We start from the raw sequence: 19,294 nt of genomic DNA, 5'->3' as shown, positions 1-19,294 counted from the left end.
TTTTTATGGTGTGCTGTTGTGTCTTGTCACTGATGTAGATGTCAAAGGACAATGTTAGCTCTCAGTCCTCACCTCCCACCATGTTCAAGGCAAAGTCCCTCATATTCAGTGCTGCATACATGAAGCCAGCCAGCCAGCCCATGGGCTTCAAAGAATTCTCCTGTCTCTACCATCCATCTCAACACAGGAGTGATGGAATTACAGAAATAGCTGTTATGCCCAGCATTCCTGGGGTCCTCATGTTTCCATGGTAAGAGCTTTACCCACGGAGCCATCTCCCAAGCCCAGGACTCTTCACTCTACAGGTCTTCCAGCTGCTATGCAGACCTGCAGTTTCAGGACCTGTGGCTCTTGACCTGGAGTAGAAGGTCTTGTGTCTGAGAAGTCAAAATTCCACAGCCTCTGGCAGCATCTGAGAAGCCAGGTGTCAGAGTTCCTCAGCCTCTGACTGTAACCATTGTCACTGCCCCGAGCTGGGGAGCGAGGAGTTGACTCTCTGGCTCAGGAAGAACTGGCCTTTCGGTCATCTGGAGTGCACTTGGCTTCTGTGTGTGTGGTGCAAACAGTCCTGGCTGAAGCCGCATCTTCAGGGGCTGCTCCATCGGCTGTGTTGGTTGTGCAGTTCTTCTCCAGGTGTTCATGGAGTGCTCAGAACTGGCAGGCTGACATAAAGGCAGACCTGCTGGCTATTTGACTGAGAATCCTTTTGTCCAGCATAGCTAGGGCACCTGGGGAGAGTCCAACAGCTACCAATTAGGAAGCCACATGGCTTTACTATCAGTGTCTTTGCTTTACAAGAAATGAAGGTCAGAAGTGATTACAATAAGAACTCATCGTTAATGTTGAAAGTGATTATAATAAATTCTAACAGTGCTTTAACAGTGTCAGACACTTTCTGAGAACCCCAGGAAAGTGTGAGTCTCCTCATCTCTCTCTAAAGGCATTTGAAACTCACTCATCCTGACCCATCTCTACTGCTGCACTGTTCCACGGGGGGGGGGGGGGGGGGGGGGGCGGGGGGGGACTTCCTATGCAAAACTAGTATCTTAAGTACCTATGGCTTCACAGACAGCCATAGCTTGTATTCTAAGCTCCAGTGGCTTAGAGAATGCATCATTTGTTCTGATGACAAAGCCACAGCTGGACCTGGCTAGGCAGGAAGTACCCACTTCCATCCTAGTTTCTCTGGGGGAGGGGAGCTACCGAGTGATGACTAGTACCAGGCACGAATTCAGCCTGGGAAAGCTGTGGGCCAACAGCCCTTGTTCCTGTCCACAGGATACATGGGCTTCCTGAGAGCACAACTGAGTCCAAAGAGCCAAGAAGAAGCTGCTGTGACTTCGGACTTTTCTAAGTTAACCTTGGGGTTGGCAAGATGGCTGCACAGGTAAAGGTACTTGCTGCCAAGCCTGACAGCCTGAGTTGGATTCTCAGGGTCTACATAGAGAGAACCAACGTTGACAAATTACTCTCTGACCTCCATACTCACACCATAACACATAAGCTTACACAGACACACAAGTAAATGACTGTTTAAATGATGGTGGTGGTGGTGGTGGTGGTAATAATAATTGACTAAACCAGTGTTGCATAGAGCCACCAGCCTGATACCTGTTCTGCAAAACCTTCTTGGGTTCAGGGAGAAGGGGATTCCATTCTACCCTTGAGAGAGGTTGACAAACTTCCAGAACTGTGACGACAGCAACTGGTATCTTGCATAACTTCTCCAGGCTGTTCCAATTCACTGAACTCAACTTTTAATATGCAGTGCCCACAAGCCACCGGGGGGGGGGGGTCTCAGGATGTTTAAAAAGAAAGTCGCTGGGACCCAAGAAAAGACAATAGGAAAAGCTACGCTGTGCTTGGGGAGAGCAGGCCCATACTAAATAGTCCCCTGCAGTGGTTACATATTTTCACTTCATTTCCTCACAGCCCTGGAGCTCTACTAATTAGAAGCTCATTTGAGATAACTGGTTACCAATTTAAAAAAATGTAAATACCTGGAGGGGCTGCCAGAGCCCTCCGAGTGCTAGCTGGTAAGTGCCTTTCAAGGATTGCTTCCATGCCTTGCTGTGAGCTGGCTACAGAGGGAGGCTGAGAACATGCTGGTAACTGTGGCTGGGGAAATGCAGGGGAGAGAGAGGGGCTGTTGTTCCTAAGAGCCAGAAGATGAGGCTGTCTCGAAGTCACACAAGTGTTCTCATGTATGGATCTGTCACTTACCCTGACCAGACTTAAGTGTGCTGAGGTCACCATAGTCACAATCAATCAGGTACAGCTCTTTTCTCCCCTCCTCACCCTCCCCTTCTCACAAGAGTTTCATGTAACCCGGGCTGGCCTGGAACTCACCAAGGGTTTTCTTGATTGTCTGATTCTCCTGTCTCCACTTTCTACAGGGATTATGGACAGGTCTCCCATGCTGGGGACCAAACCCAAGGCTTGAAAAATACTCTCTCTCTCTCTCTCTCACTCTCTCTCTCTCTCTCTCTCTCTCTCTCTCTCTCTCTCTCTCTCTCTCTCTCACACACACACACACACACACACACACACACACACACTTGCACCACATGCCTGTCTAGTGTCCATAGAGGCCAGAAGAGGGTGGTCAGGTCCCTTGGAACTAGAGTTACACAGTTGTGAGCTGCCGTTTGGGTGCTGGATATCAAACCTAGATATCTCCCCTGGAAGAGCTTGTTCACTCTTGCTCTTTTGAAGAGAGTTGCTGCTGTGCTCCCGACTAGAAGACCCTTAATTCACACTGTCACACACGCCCATCAAAGCTCTCTAGAAATCTGGGAAATCCTTCAACAGGAGGAAAAGCTGGGGCAAGATTGAGCAAGAAGCCTGCCAGCTGCCTCCATCCCCCCTCTCTTCCTAGAAGTGAGTTTCTCTCTCCTAATTTATCTGTGCTCTGAGAGGCCATCTGTCACCTGCCCCCTTCTTAACTGACATTTCAAAGCATCTCTGTACTCTAAAGGTCACCAGCCCTGTGTCCGAAAGCCTCTGAGTGACATTAAGCTTGCATGAAGACACAGGCTACAGCGTGGATTTAGCCCTTGAGTGGGCTGGAGTGTCTGTGTGAAGAATCAAGCGCTCTCCCCAGCGGAGGCATAAACCTGTCTATGCTATGGCCTGGTTGTTGAGGACTTAGAAGATTACCGACTCCAGAGCCCTTTGAAGTGAGCGTCTCAGTGTCCATTTTCCCACTTCACAAAAGCTGATGTCAGACAGGTTTAGCCACCAACCAACCCGTTCTCACACAGCAAGCAGAGTTTAGCTACTACCATTGAGTTGGAGGTGACCATTGCAATCTTGAAGCAGAGCAGCTCCGGTCACTGATAGGAGACCTTCGTGGGACAAAGGAATTGGGGAGGAAGGTCCATGACCCTCCCCTGCTGTCGCAAATCAGGATTAAGAGACAAAAAGGGAGGTCTGAACTAGGAGGAACTAGCTGTCATTCTAACAGCTCATTTGTTCATAAACAGCAATAAACAAGTAAATGGCGAGATGCGATTGCATTCATTCACACGTGCACACACACTAACCTCGGATCTGGCTGGCTTGATGCGCTCAGATAAGGCTCTAGACTCCTTCCTGCTGATTTTGGATTCCGCTGGAGCTAGACCTCAGCGATGCAGGTTTGTCTTGTCTGGGCAGTGGTGTCCATTTGGGCGTCTGCGTGGAGTCATCGCTCAACCCTACACGTCTCCGTTGGGCCCAGGGGTGAATGAGTTGCCGTGCCAGACCAGCGATTTTTAAACTAAATTCAGCCAATTACAACTAGGGTGTTTCATACATTACTTCATGGGTTTCCCTTATCATCCGCACGCGCGCGCACACACTCTGTATGGCTTGGTTTCCATAGTTATCTGGGGCCGCAGATGTGGTCCGGGCAGCCGGGCAGTCCAGGGCTGTGGCGGCAGGTAGCTTTGAAGCACCGTGAAAAGTGTCTTCTGGGGCCATGTGTTCCTTACACCTACATTATGTCAGAGGTGAGCAATCGACTGGGGGTGGTGGATTTCCCCATAGCATAGCTGCTGTAGTCCACACGCGCTGATTCACTATGCTGGGCTCCGGTAGGATTCTGTCTTCCTTCTGTCAGGGTTTGTCTGAATAGATGCTTCTCTACATTCTCCTGGGTAAAGTCACACAATAGTGAAGTGAGCACTGGAGCTGAGACAGAACGTGTTTCTCCTGAGTTTTGTTTCTGAAAATCATTCTTCAAAGAGAAGCCACTGGTTCAATGTGGTGAAGAGAGGGAACAGTCTAAAGGTTTTAGTGGGAGAGCAGTGTTGGTGCTTACTGCACACTGTCTGTGACAAACCTCAGGCCTCTTCCCGCCCCAGCAAGCTGAGTGGGGAGCCGGGGGCACTGTAAAAGGAGCCATGTGTCCAAGGAGGGTTAGAAAGCAAGGAGGCTGGAGGGGACTAAGCTAAGCCCAGTAAGACTGGGTGGTCAGCAAAGGCTTCATACGGAGCTGCAGAGGCAGGTAAACCTGGCTGGGGAAGAGGAAGAAATTCAAGATGGAGTCCGGGTGCTCTGGAAGTGTAGTAGATATGGTAAGTCTAACATAGAGGACCAGAGAGTGAATCAAAGGTGTGCTGAGGACCCCAGAGCAAGCTGCGAGGAATGGCATACCTCTGAACAGAGTTCTAGGAAAGAAATGAAACTTGAAGGGACTTGAGGCAATAGGTGGACAGCCCCTGGAGATCCCACAGAGGAATACAACAGTGATAGACAAGACTCAGTATTAAAGTCAGCCCGCCATCATACGCTTTGAGGCAAGCACTGGTTGTTTCTCCAGGCATGGCCATTAGGAGCCATCTTGAAAGATAAATTCATAATAAAAATCACTGCTGGAAAGGCCTTCATGGAAATGGTTGATGCTAGGCCAAAGCTCACTGCCTTTGCCTAGCATGGATAGATCAACATTCAGTCTCTAGCACTACATTAAGTAAACAAGCACTAAACAAGAAGGTGGGGGCTGCAACTCAGGCAATGTAAGAGTGCTTGTCTGGCATTCAGGAAGCTTTGGATTTGATGCCCAAGAGCTGCATACACCAGGCGTGGTGGCACATACCTACAATCGTAGCCCTTCTGAGATGGAGAATCAAAAATTCAAGGCCATCCTTGACCACACTGCAAATTTGAGGCTATCCTGGGCTACTTGAAAATCTGTCTCAAATGAAAACTTTGAAGAGGGCAGGTGCTGGGGAGACTTCTGACAGCTAAGATCACTTGCTACCATCAACCTGAGGATTTGTGTGGGGAGCTGAGGAAGCCCTGAGTGAATGTGTGTTGTTGACAGGAGTATAGCCTTGTCAAGGATCAATGCCTCACATGAATGGCAAAGTCTTCCTGTTCCAAGTAGAGATGAATACAGAATCAGCAACTCAGTGTCCTCCTCCTGGATGTCTACAGCCTGAGACTGCTCGCCTGTGGAGACTGCCCACCTATGGAGACTGCCCACCTATGGAGACTGCCCACCTATGGAGACTGCCCACCTATGGAGACTGCTCACCTATGGAGACTGCCCACCTATGGAGACTGCCCACCTATGGAGACTGCCCACCTATGGAGACTGCCCACCTATGGAGACTGCCCACCTATGGAGACTGCCCACCTATGGAGACTGCCCACCTATGGAGACTGCCCACCTATGGAGACTGCCCACCTATGGAGACTGCCCACCTATGGAGACTGCCCACCTATGGAGACTGTTCACCTATGGAGACTGCCCACCTATGGAGACTGCCCACCTATGGAGACTGCCCACCTATGGAGACTGCCCACCTATGGAGACTGCCCACCTATGGAGACTGCCCACCTATGGAGACTGCCCACCTATGGAGACTGCCCACCTATGGAGACTGCCCATTGAGACAATCTAACTTCCCCGCTCCTCTCCTCAACCCCATCCCTGTGCCTTACAGATAATCTGCAGTTCTGGATTAAGAGTTCTTGTAAAGCAGGCAGTGATGGCACACGCCTTTAATCCCAGCACTCAGGAGGCAGAGGCAGGCAGATTTCTGAGTTCGAGGCCAGCCTGGTCTACAAAGTGAGCTCCAGGACAGCCAGGACTACACAGAGGAACCCTGTCTCGGGGGAAAAAAAGAAAGAGTTCTTATAAATAAATGATGCTGCTCCAGATAGATCTGCCTACCTGATCCCAGCTCTTGTGCTTGTTCTTCTCTCTCTCTCTCTCTCTCTCTCTCTCTCTCTCTCTCTCTCCCTCCCTCCCTCCCTCCCTCCCTCCCTCCCTTGTTCCCTCCCTCTCTGTCTCTCTCTCTGTCTCTCTCTGTGTGAGTGTGTGTGTGTGTGTGTGTGTGTGTGCACGCGTGCCTGTCCTCCTGTCTGTCTGTCTGTCTGCCTGCCTGCCTGCCTGCCTGCCTGCTTGTCTGCCTGCCTGTCTGTCTGTCCTTTCTTCATTCCTTCATCACCCAGTTAGGTTCCCAGGACCAAGCCCTACAAAGCCTCAATGGATCTGAGTTTGAATCTCTAGTTCTCACAAAAGAAATTAAAAATAAAAATACATTTAAATGTATATAAGAGTGCCTGTAACCCCAGGACTGGAGACAGGTAGAGACATGTAAATTCTGAGAATTCCCTGGCCAACCAGCCTAGCAAAATCGGTACATTCTAGGCTCAATGGGGACTAAGTTCCAAGGAAATAAATCAGAATATGGCACAGGTCCCTGCTGTTCTCTGGCCTCTGTGCATGTGTGTATGCATACAGGTACACAACACAACACACACATACATACACACACTTTAAAAAATAAAAATAAATCTTTTTAAAATGAGAGTCAAGAAAAGGCTGGTCCAAAGCATCACTTTGCTGATTCTTTATAAATGGAACTGAATAAGCAAATCTTTTTGTAGAGCCACAGTTTCACCGGCCACCAACAATAAAGGTTCTCATAAGTGGATTATTTTTATGATCCTGCCTCTGGGTCTCTGACGAGGAACTTGGCTCCTTTAATTACATGGAAGGCCAATTACCACTGTATAGCTGCACTGCTCTCTAGATTGACTCTCACTGTGCTTCTCCACAGCTTCATTCTGGAGAGTGCATGGGCCCCTTGAAGACACTTGAGGCACATAATGTGGGAAATAAAGATGTTTTAGCGAATTCAATTTAAGCTACGACATGAAAGTTATTTTGTTGAATAAAACATAACGCAATAATGAGCTTGTGTGTGTCAACCCTCCGGGGGAGGCAGTAATAGCTGGAGAGAGCATCCTTCCCTCTCCCCATCTCTCGGACTCATTAGAGTAATAGATAACACATAGAAAGCTTCATCTAGAGTTAAGGGCCTTCCCTGCCACTGTGCAGCCTGGGAGAGTACAAGAGAAGACAAGGGACTGACTTGGGAGCCCTTGCTCCCACTACCTTTCTAGAAAAGGCTTTTCTGAGAATCATTTTCTTAAATATTTCACAATGGAAGGCCTAAAGACAAAGTTATTGTAGTGGTTGCTCAATCCTATCCACACAGCTTTAATTAATGCCCCTCTCCACAAGCAATGGGTGTTGTTGTTGTTGTTGTTGTTGTTGTTGTTGTTTGGGGTTTTAGGTTAGGTTGGAGGTGGGGTGGGTGGGTGGTTTGGTTTCGTTTTGAGAGAAGGTTTCATTATATAACTGGCTGGCCTGGAATTTGCTTCTATGTAGACCAGGCTGGCCTGGAACTCACCGAGATCCATAAACTGTTTCTGCCTCCCAAGCACTGGATTAAAGATGTGCACCAGTAACTGAGTTGTTCTTATCTGTAAGGAGGAAGAGAGTCGCTCAGTAATGTGCTTGCCTCACAAGCTCAAACCTGAGCTCAGTCTCAACAATCAATGTTTAAAAGATGTTTGAAAAGCAGCAATGGAGGTACATACACACCAGGACCAGGGAAGCAGAGACAGGCAGATCCCTAGGCTTTCTGGCAGGCCACCACTATATCTGGCTACCTAGCCTCCAAGTGCTCATTCACACACGTGCACACATCAACAAAAGAAGAGGAGGAAGAGATTCTGGGCACAATCCTCACATCTGCAATCCCACCCTTTAAGGGGCTGAAGCAGGATCGCCATGAGTTCAAGGCAAGGCTCAGCCTCAGTGTGAGACCCTGTCCCAAAAAGGAAAAGGGATCTCAAACCTTTGAAGTGGCCTGCTCCCTAGGCCCACTGGGAAACACTCACCGTCACTGACAGCAATCTTGACTAGTTTGGGAGAAAAAAAAAAAAAACTAACATCAAAGCTGAATTCAGAAAATATGATCACCTGGACCCAAAGGAGCAAGAAAGTGCCAGAGCAAGGACAACACACCATTCACGCATGGCTGTGGCATTACTAGTTGACTCAACCCTGACACCCCAGGGGATCACTCTGATCCCCCCCAGAGGATCACCCAGAAATATGCATCACACATTGCCCTGCAGAATTGTGCTAATGATGTTCTTGAAGGTTGGGTGGCTGTGATGAGCTGACTCAGCCGCTTTGAAGCACGAGCCCCAAAGCAATAAAACAAAGTACTTTCAGTGCTGCTCTATCTACACATTATCAGTAAGCCAGCGCCCTCTCAGCAACCCGCCAGAACTTTGATATCTTGTCTTATCAAATTTTCACACCACCTAGCTGAGAATAATAAGAAAGGTGCCTGAAGGAGACCAGCTGCCTCGGGGAGAGGGTTTCTCCATCTTGATGCAGGATTCATTCTCTGTTCATGGATTTCAAGGCATGGCACCTATGATGATACAATAGGAAACTGCATTTCTAGGACTATTCGTCATAGTCACCGAGGTTAGCTCTTCCTGCTCCAATCTGTCAGCCTCTTTAGTTGCATAATGGGGTGGGACATCCCAGATGATCAGGGTAGTCACAGATGACTAGAGATCCAACTTCAAGGTGGGGCTAGGGGATGGGACGATCTGAGTTTGGATCTCTCAAGCTCCTACATAAAAAGTGTGTGGCATGGAGGTGTGCCTTGTATGACCTGAGTTCTGGGGAGATGGAAACTTCTGGAGCTTGCTAGCATCTAGTCTAACCTAATTGCTGAGTTCCAGGTTCACTCAGAAATCCTGTCTCAAAAAATAAAGCAGAGAGTGATAGAGAAATATGTGTGCTCATGTGCACAAGCACTCACATTCACAGAGAGAGAGAGAGAGAGAGAGAGAGAGAGAGAGAGAGAGAGAGAGAGAGAGAGAGAGAGATCCATACAAATGCACACAAAACAGCCCAGTCTCCATCTTGCTGTTGGTCTCCCCTGATTCCCAAGGACTCTCCTACAATGCCTCCAGCTTCCAACTGTTCTCTCAGCCTTTGCTTCCATGATGCACTCTATCCTGGATTACAGTCACCTTCACAAACAGGAACTCCAGAAAGCAAATGGTGACAGTGAAGAAAAACATATAGGGGAAGGAGAAGGTTAGGCCATGATGTAGAAAGGCACAAAAGCTGCTATACAGCCAGGCATAGGGTGTCTTAGTTAGGATTTCATTGCTGTAAAGAAACACCATGGCCACAGAAACCCTTATTCAATGTTGAATGTTGAAAGCCAACATTCAATTCAAGCCCTTATTGAATGTTGAAAGCCAACATTCAATTGGTGCTGACGTACAGTTTCAGAGGTTCAATCCATTATCATCATGGCTGGAAACAGCAACATGCAGACAGACATGGTGCTGGCTAAGGATCTGAGAGGTGGATGTTGTCCTCAGTTTGCAGAGAGCAACCCTCTGTCCTAGCATCATCCTGTGTTGTTTAGAGATCTCCATTGGACTTCCTTAGCCAACAACTCAACATATGCAACCCAGTTCTTCCACTGGGAGTCTTGCCTAGCTACAAAGGATGGCCAGTTCAGACTCCATCTCCCTCCTTACCAGGACTCCTCACTAAGATCACCCTCATAGATTCCAGGAAGTTTCCACTGCAATAGGTTTCCACAGTGCCCTCCAAATGCTCCCCAACCTAACTGTGTCTCCTCACACTCTCCATCCATCCTATTCCCACATACACACCTGATCCCTCCTGCCCCCACCTGTCCCAGGTCCACCTGCAAAATCTATTCTATTTCCCCTTCCCCAGGAGATCCACCCATCCCTCCCAGAGTCCACTTTACCTAAGCTCTCTGGGTCTACAGACTGTAGCTTGATTATCATTTACTTAACAACTAATATCTACCTATAAGTAAATACATACCACATTTGTCTTTCTGAGTCTGGGATACCTCACTCAGAAAGATTTTTACAAATTTCATCCACTTGCCTGCAAATTTCATGTCTTTTTTTTATAGTTGAGTAATACTTCATTGTATAAATTATCATATTTTCTTTATCCATTCTTCAGTTGAGAAACATCTGGGTTGTTTCCAGTTTTGGTCTATTATGAATAAGGCCTCAATGGACAGAGCTGAGCAAGTGTCCTTGTGGCAGGATGGGGTGTCCTTGGGCTATATGCCCAATAGTGGTATAGGTGGGTTTTGAGGTAGAAAAAGTCCCAGTCTTCTGAGGAACAACCGTATTAATTAACATACTGCCTGCACAAGTTTGCACTCCCACCAGTAATGGAGGAGTGTTCTCTGTGTTCCACATCCTCACCAGAATTAGTTTGTGTTGTTTATCTTAACCATTCTGACAGGTGTAAGATAGACTCTTGGTTTTTATTTGCATTCCCCTGATGGCTAAGGATGTTGAATATTTCTTTAAGTGTTTCTCAGCCATTTGAGACCCCTCTGTTGAAAGTTCTCTGTTTAGATCAGTACCCATTTAATTGGATTGTCTGGGGGGTTTTTGATATCTAGTTTCTTGAGTTCTTTATACATTTTGGATATTAATTCTTTATCAGATAGGGAGTTGGTAAAAAAAATATTTTCTCACTCTGTAAGCTGCCATTTTGCCCTATTGACGGTGTCCTATGCCTTACAGAAGCTTTTCAGTCTCATGAGGTCCCATTTAGCAAGTATTGATTTTAGTGCCTGTGCTTTTTGGGTTCTGTTCAGAAAGTTGTCTCCTGTGTCAGTTAGTTCAAGGCTATTGCCTACTTTCTCTTCTATCAGGTTCAGTATATCTGGTTTTATGTTGAGGTCTGTGATCCTTGGACTTGAGTTTTGTGCAGGGTGATAAGTATAAATCTATTTGCATTCCTCTACATGTAGACATCCAGTTTGACCAGCTCCATTTGTTAAAAATGCTGGGGGGGGGGGTGTTTCAATGTATAATTCTGGTTTCTTTATCAAAAATCAGGTGTCCATGGGTGTATGAATTTATGTCTTGGTCTTTAGTTCCATATTTCACCATATGTGTTTGTATGCCAATGCCATTAGTTACTACTATAGCTCTCTAGCACAACTTGAAACCATGCATGGTGATATCTCCAGCAATTCTATTATCGTTCAGGACTATTTTAGCTATTCTGAGTTTTTTGTCTTCCACATGAAGTTGAGAAGTGTCCTTTTAAGGTCTCTAAAGAATTCTGTAGGAATTTTAATGGGGATTGCACTGTAGATTGCTTTTAGGAAGACGGCCATTTTTCCTATGTTGATCCTACCAATCCATGAGCATGGAGATCTTTTTATCCTCTGATATCTTCTTCAATTTCTTCCTTCAAAGTCTTGAAGTTTTTGTCATATAAGTCTTTCATTTGCTTGGTTACCACAAGATATTTTATACAATTTGTGGCTATTGTGAAGGGTGTTGTTTCCCTGATTTCTTTCTCAGCTCTCTGTTATTTGTATATAGGAAGGTTACTGACTTTTTTATAGTCAATCTTGTATCTAGCCACTTCATTGAAGGTGTTTATGAGCTGCAGACGTTCCCTGGTAGAATTTAGGGTCACATATGTATACTATCCTATCATCTACCAGTAGAGATACTTTGACTTCTTCCTTTCCAGTTTGTATCTGCTTGCTCTCCGTTAGTCGCCTTCTTGCTCTATGTAGAGCTGTAAGTACTATATAGAATAGATATGGGGAGAGTGGACAACCTGTCCTGTTCCTGACTTTAGTGGAATTTCTTTGAGTTATTCTCCATTTCATTTGATGTGGGCTATAAACGTTTTATAAATTGCCTTTATTATGTTTAGGTATGTCCTTTGTATCCCTAATCTCTCCAGGACTTTTATCAAGAAAGGGTGTTAGATTTTGTCAAAGACCTTTTCAGCATCTAATAGGAAGATTGGGTGTTTTTTTTCTTTCAGTTTATTTATATGGCAGGTTACATTTATTGATTTTCATATATTGAAACATTCCTGCATCCCTAAGATGAAACCTACCTGATCATGGTTGATGATGATCTTTTTGATGTGCTCTTGGGATTGATTTGCAAGTATTTTATTGAGTATTTTTTTACATCTATGTTTGTAAAAGAAATTGGTCTGTAATTCTCTTTGATGAGTTTTTATGTGGTTTGTGTATCAGGGCAACTGTGTCCTCATAAAATGAATTGGAAAATGTGTGAGGGTTGGCCTCCTCCAAGTCAGTAGAGAGGACACCCCCAGACATCAAATTCTCAGCACAAAGGAGATTTATTAACCTAAAGGGGCAAGCAGGGGGTGCTGCCTCTGGATTGGGCAAAGGCAGACAGCAAGCAGTAGCAGTGGATGTTTTTTGCAAGAATGACTTTTTTAAGGGGAAAGGGGGAGAAAGGCTGTGCTAGGGAGAGTTAGTAAGTCCTGATTGGACATGCTAGCCAAACAATGAATTTTGATTGTTAGACTTACTTTAGTGTTTTGTCTCAGGATGAGTCAGTGGTCAGATAAGGGAATGAAGCTTGTTGGACTAGCTTCATGTAATCTAATGGTTTTTATCAAGGGAAGGACAGAGAAGGGAAAAGGGCAAGATCCATTGTTGCCATGCTTGCTATTCTTGGACCTACCTCAGAGGCCTCTCCAGTCGCATCTTTTTGTTTTATTATTGGGTCATTGGGTGTTGGACCAGTAGTGCCATTGTTTCCAGATGTCTTTTGCTGATACTGGTCCCATCATTTCATCTGGACCCAATGAGACTGGAATGTTTGTCAAGGTCTGGATAAGAAGGCTGTTTCATTTGAAGTCTTGGTTCTACCCAGCCTTCTGGGGAAACTTAAGCAGTGTTGGAGCCTTCTGAAGCTATTTTGTGAGCCTTCTGAAGCTATTTGCTTCTAGCATACAGATTCCAAGGGAACACCCGGGGCTGGCAAGTTGCTGGAGTAGTTTGTAGTTGATTTGAGATCTGGAAGGACAGATAGACTAGAGACAGAGGTAAAGTTAATGAGTTTAGAGGAAAATTTTATCTTGGGTGAACATTTGAAACTTTTAGGTTCCTGGTCTTAGTAGTTGGGGAAGGGGAGTCCCAAGACCAAGGAAAGGGGAAAAGATCCCACCCTCAGGAATAGACAGGTGGGGGAATTTAGGCTGTTGGTTGACCTGTGAGAGGTGGATTCAAGTTGACTTCCTAAAGCTTATAAGAATTTTTTAAGTTTCTAAAAAATAAAAGTTTTAAACGTATTAGCATTACCATTGTTTGTAATCTGTACTGAAATTCATATTGTAGAATGTGCAGTAGATTTATGTCTTTGAGTCAGCATAAAAGTTTGGGAATCTTCACTTTGTCTTGAATTGGTACAAGGTAAGCTACAGGGAAGATTTCCCCCGTACCGATTACTGTGGTACATCCCCCAGAACTCATGAGTTGGTCTCCAGTTTGCCAATGGAGGAAGGTGTCTAGGACACCCTCTTTAAACAGATTGGTGCTGCTCTCAACACTGGATCACTCTCCATAGGGCAGGTTGTCATAAAGCAAGGCTGCCTCTGATCTCATCATGGGTTTTGTGCATTTATTTGTGCCCTTTGAACTTTCTACCATGTAATGACATAGAACAAACCTCTCACCAGAAGCTGTCACTGTGTCCTTGAGCCCTCCAGTCTCTAGAACCATGAACAAAATAAACTCCATTTACCCATTTCATGCATTCTATTGTGATGATGGGAAATGGTCTGAGATGCCTCATTCCTGATTGCTAAAGATTAATATGATTGCTTGTGAGGGCTGCACTAAGCCATGAGAGTTCCCCCTCGAGTATCTTGGGCATGCCTACTCTCTTCCCATAGTGTCCTCCAAGGTCATGCCTCACTGGCATGCCCATAGGCCAACCTATCTAGGCAATTACCCACTGAGAATCTATCTCAAGGTTATTTTAAGTTGTGTAAGGCTGACAATTATAAAATACCTATCATGCATAGAATCACATGACTTTTTGTTTGAGGGACTGTGGAGTTTTGTGGGGTTTGGTGTTTCAGGAGTATTTTGGTTTTGGTTTTGGTTTAAGATGGGGTCTCAGTATATGGCTTTGGCTGGCCTTGAACTCTTAAAGAGATCTTCTCACCTCTGACTGACTGCTGTAATGTAAAAAATGTGCCACCAAACCCAGCTGTCACTTGATGTTTTGTATCTCATAATAAATGATGGAGCCTTTAAAAAAAAAAGTTTGGGAATCTAAAAATGACTTTGGGTTAAAAGCATTAACATTTTTTCCATAGAGATGGATATATGGATTGGGCAGAGTGTAGCACACTGAAGCATTTTAAAGTCTATTTTTAAAAGACAAGCAAAGGAAATTTAAATTCTTAAGTTTGTAACTATGGTAATAGTAGTATTTTATTAGGGTTAGATTAATAGCTTATCAGAATGCTACTGATAAATGTTAAAATTATGAACTTTTGAAGTTTTAGTGTAACAATAGCATAGAGAAAGAAATCTGAAATGTTTCATATAGTTTAAATTACTTTGCAGACTCATCCCTCAAATCACTGTGTCAAACCCTCACAACTTCCTTAAGCTTCCGTATCTTCAGACCGCAAAGCACTTTTTTATAACTCGCATTTACAGACTTCACAACTAAGCTTTCACATCTCAGACCTTCATAACTTGTATTTATTTACCTTAACACACTTTCTTAGGCTGCCATAACTTCAGACCTATATAACTTGGTGAGTGGGAAAGGCAGGGGTCATATAGAGGAGGCGGGGTGAGCTGTAAGGGAGAAAGGAGCAGCTTGACAGGCTGCCATCACTTAATGGGCTGCCACGTGGGCAGGGTTATTGCCTCTACTGATGATGGAGGGCTCGATCTGATGTGCCTTGCAATGAACCCAGTCTGAGGGGGTAAAAGAGAGGCCTTGACCACCCTGGCTATGGGCAAAGAGAACCCTTGGTGGTGGTGGTGTTCTTATACCAGTCAGGGGCAGAGCAGATGGCAGTCCATTGTTCATCCTAGCTTCATGCCTAGCTTGGTGGCCAAAGCTGTTTTATGCCTAGTACATATAAAAATCAAATCAAATCAAATCCAGGCAGGGCAGCACGGGAAGAGGAAGACAGACAGACCTGCAGACTGCCATGCCACCCACAGACCTGCCCTCCAGGACATGGCACAGGCAGGCTATAGACACCACTTGTCATCATGCCACACAGAGCAGATGGAGAATGTCATCCAGGGACACACACACCCCAGCCACATGGCCAGCCTGCAGCAGGAGCCACCACAGTGTGTGAGTATGTGCTAGTCAGATGGGAGAGAAAGAGATGTGAAGCAGCTTGAGTGCTATGAGGAGATGGACCTGGAGATTCTAGGATGGAGAGGGTAACCTGTTGTGAGTGGTCAGTCCTGCCACCTGAGGCCATGATGAGGTCCAGCCAGAGCTGTCACTGAGGGCCCTGTCTGGGTCCATGGATACACAGCTGCAGGGGTCAAAGTCCATAGCTCATATTACCATTAGAGAACATGGGGATGTCCCTGGTCGGGGCAGCCACTAGGGACCACCTGAATGCCCAGAAGCTGTGCATAACTGGCCTGCCCCTCACAGATGCAGCACTCTGAAGAGATAGCCATATCTCTCACCATGATCAGCACTCGGGAGAGCTGGCCCTGGTGGCAGAGGTATAAGTGAACTAGCCCCAAGGACATAAGTAAGGGAGAGCTGACCCCACCATTCATCTGCCATGGGACAGTATGAATGCAGAGGTGATGCCCCTCCACCTCCATAGCCCCTTGCCATCTCCAGCAGGTGGGAAAGCTGCCTACGGGCTCCTGAACTCAGGAGAGCTGTTCCTGACCCTCACCGGCTTCAGCACTTGGGAGAGGTGGCCTTGCACCTTGTCTGAGCAGCACAGTAGAGCAGGGCCCTGGTGGCAGAGGGGCATGATAGGGGGACACAAGTGAGTTGGCCCCAAGGTTGTGAGCTTGGGAGAGCTGGTCCCACCACCCCTCTGCTGTGAGGTGGCTTGGACAGGGACAGATGTCCTCTGTCCCTCCCCCTTTGCCACCAGAGACAGCACAATAGAGCTGGTCCTGGTGGAGGGGGCTCAGATGAGCTGGCCACAAGGGAAAGAGCATGGGAGAGATGTCCCCACCACTCACCATGTGTGAGGTGTCACGGTGCAGAGGTGATACCCATAGTATATCCCCATATACCTGTAGTAGCTAGGAAAGCTGGCCCTGGGGTCATGAGGGTAGGAGAGCTAGCCTTCTACCCCCGTAGCACTGGAGAGCAGGCCCTGCACCTGGCCTGGCCAACACAGTGGAGCTGGCCCTGATGGCAAAGGCACAGGTGAGCCAGCCCCAAGAGTGTGAGAACAGGAAGACCGACCTAACCCGTCACAGGCTACAGGGAGAGTGGGGCCTGAACCTTGACGAGGTAGCACAGTGGGGCTGGAGGTGTTGGTGAGGGTGAGCTGGTCCCCAGGGCAGGAGAGCAGGAGAGCTGACCCAGCAACCTGCCTATGGTGACATTGAGTGGCCTAGCCAGAGGAGTGCTGGAGAGCTCTTGGCGAGCTCATCCTGGTGGTATGGATAAGGGAGAACCAGTGGGCTATCACCCAAGCCCAGATCCAGGGCTCTAAACTGCCCACCCCAAAATCTGTACTGTCTGTGAATGGGTCAGTCCTGCTGTTCCAAAGCTTTAAGATCTCCGTGACACAGGGCAACAACAGGATAACCAGGAGTCCCAGTGAGAATCCAATGTTGATGGTGTCACAAAAGCCAGGGACCTCAAACCAGACCAATGACCCATTGCAACAAACATTTGCAAGTAAAGAAGTGTGGACAAAGGGAAATACTGTGAACACACTGCAACGTACTATAGCTTTCAAGATGAGATATTGTCTATGCTTTGTTTTTATTGGTGGGTGGGTGGGTGGGTGGGTGTATGTTTGTGTGTATGTGTGTGTGTTTGTGTGTATGTGTTATTTTGGAGGTTACAAGGAAAAGGGGCAGATATGAGGGAACGTGGAGATGAACAGAACTGTAGTGCATGATACAAAAATCACAAAGAATCATTAGAAAGTTATAAAAAAGAAAGAAATTATCCTCCCCAAAAAAGAAAAGCTGTGCAAGCATTACGTGTGTGTGTGTGTGTGTGTTGTGTGTGTGTGTGTGTATATATATATGAAGAGCTAGGAATTGAGTTGTCTTTTTGTGTTAGAAATCCTCATTCCTTCCAGATGGCTGAGTGTGTTAGCAAGATATGGAAAGTTTATTTGAAGTCTGTACATAGTGATTTAAAAGGCACTGGTTAGAGTTATTAATTTTGTTGGTTGGTGTTGTGTGGGGGTAAGGAGATCATCTCAACAATGGCATCATCTGAAATCACTGCATATCCTGCAGCATGGTGGCCAGCTGACAGGAAGGAGCTGCCATCTGTGTAAAGAGTATAGACAGAACAAAAGATGTGCCTAGTCCTATGGCCGCTTGGTAAGCTGAGGCTGGTTGGGATCCATGGGAGGCCTCCCCTTTAGTGAGTTTTATCGCCTTGTGTTTGGGAAATGTAAAGATAGAAAGGTCTGCGGAGATCTGGGAGGCAGAGGACTGGTCTGAAAGAAGAGTGGGTTTGGTTTCGTTTCGTTTTGTTTTGTTTTGTTTTGTTTTGTTTTGTTTTGTTTTGTTTTGTTTTGTTTTGTTTTGTTGGTTGGCTGGTTGGTTGGTTTGGTTTTGGTTTTTCAAGACAGGGTTTTTCTGTGTAGCTTTGCCTGCCCTGGAACTCACTCTGTAGACCAGACTGGTCTTAAACTCATAGATCTGCTTGCCTCTGCCTCCTGAGAGATGGGATTAAAGGTATGCACCACCACTCCCAGATGTACTTTGGAGTTTGAAGAATTTTTTTAATGGGAGGAAGAGGCTCTTGGGGAGATCTAGAAGAGCTTGGTAAAGAGCATGTACTAGAAGTGAGTATCTAGGGATCCATGAGTGAAAAAGATTGGCTATTCCCAAAAAATGAAAGCAGTTTGGATTCTGCTGAGGGTAGAGATAAGAAGCAGAAATGGGCCAGGCAGTGGTGGTGCATGCCTTTTATCCCAGCACTGGGGAGGCAGAGGCAGATGGATTTCTGAGTTTGAGGCCAGCCTGGTCTACAGAGTGAGTTCCAGGACAGCCAGGGATACACAGAGAAACCCTGTCTTAAAAAAAAAGAAAAGAAGAGAAGAGAAGAGAAGAGAAGAGAAGAGAAGAGAAGAGAAGAGAAGAGAAGAGAAGAGAAGAGAAGAGAAGAGAAGAGAAAAGAAAAGAAAAGAAAAGAAAAGAAAAGAAAAGAAAAGAAAAGAAAAGAAAAGAAAAGAAAAGAGAAGGAAAGGTGTCCCGAGCTATCGTTCTCGCCGGCAAGAACACACTCGGACAACCGGAATCTTCTGCAGCAAAAAGCTTTATTGCTTCTTCAGGAGGGAAGAACCAGACCCCGGAAAATGGCCTTGCTTATATAGCCCTCAGCCATGGCGTTTCAGCACCTGATGTGGCGTGTCAGCTCCTGATTCATTGCTCGCCCATCACCCCATTACTACGCCCCGAGATGGGCAGTGACTAGGTGTGAGTTCACTCTCGCACCTGCGTACAAGGCTTGTTTACTAGTTAGGCACAGCGGAGGCCGGAGGCCGGCGCCATCTTATAATGGTGATTGCTCGCGGCACGGCTCTCCACAGAAAGGAAAGGAAAGGGAAAGGGAAAGGGAAAAGGGAAAAGGGAAGAAAGGAAAGAAAGGAAAGAAAGGAAAGGAAAGGAAAGGAAAGGAAAGGAAAGGAAAGGAAAGGAAAGGAAAGGAAAGGAAAGGAAAGGAAAGGAAAGGAAAGGAAAGGAAAGGAAAGGAAAGGAAAGGAAAGGAAAGGAAAGGAAAAGAAAAAGCAGAGATGGGCAAGGCAGTCTAAAGTGAGGTGTCTATGGATTGCAGCGGGAGAGAATCTAGCATAGGTGTTGGAAGATGAGAGTTGAACTTTGGAAGGTGAGATCTGGAAACCTTTGGAGCCAAGAAAATTGAGTGAGTCGGGGTTAGACTGGTCACTGGAGAGGGAAGGATT

General features: G+C 46.3%; 1 non-coding gene across 1 annotated transcript; it reads left to right on the top strand.

Moving 5' to 3' along the window:
* The first annotated feature begins 15,140 nt into the window (after positions 1–15,140).
* LOC115029622 (small nucleolar RNA SNORA48) lies at positions 15,141–15,283 on the top strand. The gene has a single exon (XR_003835189.1). It is a non-coding gene; the product is annotated as a small nucleolar RNA SNORA48 (small nucleolar RNA).
* The last annotated feature ends 4,011 nt before the right edge of the window (positions 15,284–19,294 follow it).

This window comes from Mus caroli, unplaced genomic scaffold (assembly GCF_978045245.1).
Source record: "Mus caroli unplaced genomic scaffold, Mus_caroli_1 scaffold_17, whole genome shotgun sequence".
NCBI lineage: Eukaryota > Metazoa > Chordata > Mammalia > Rodentia > Muridae > Mus > Mus caroli.
Note: the sequence above shows the minus strand (reverse complement) of the source record. Positions and strands in the feature narration are given on the sequence as shown.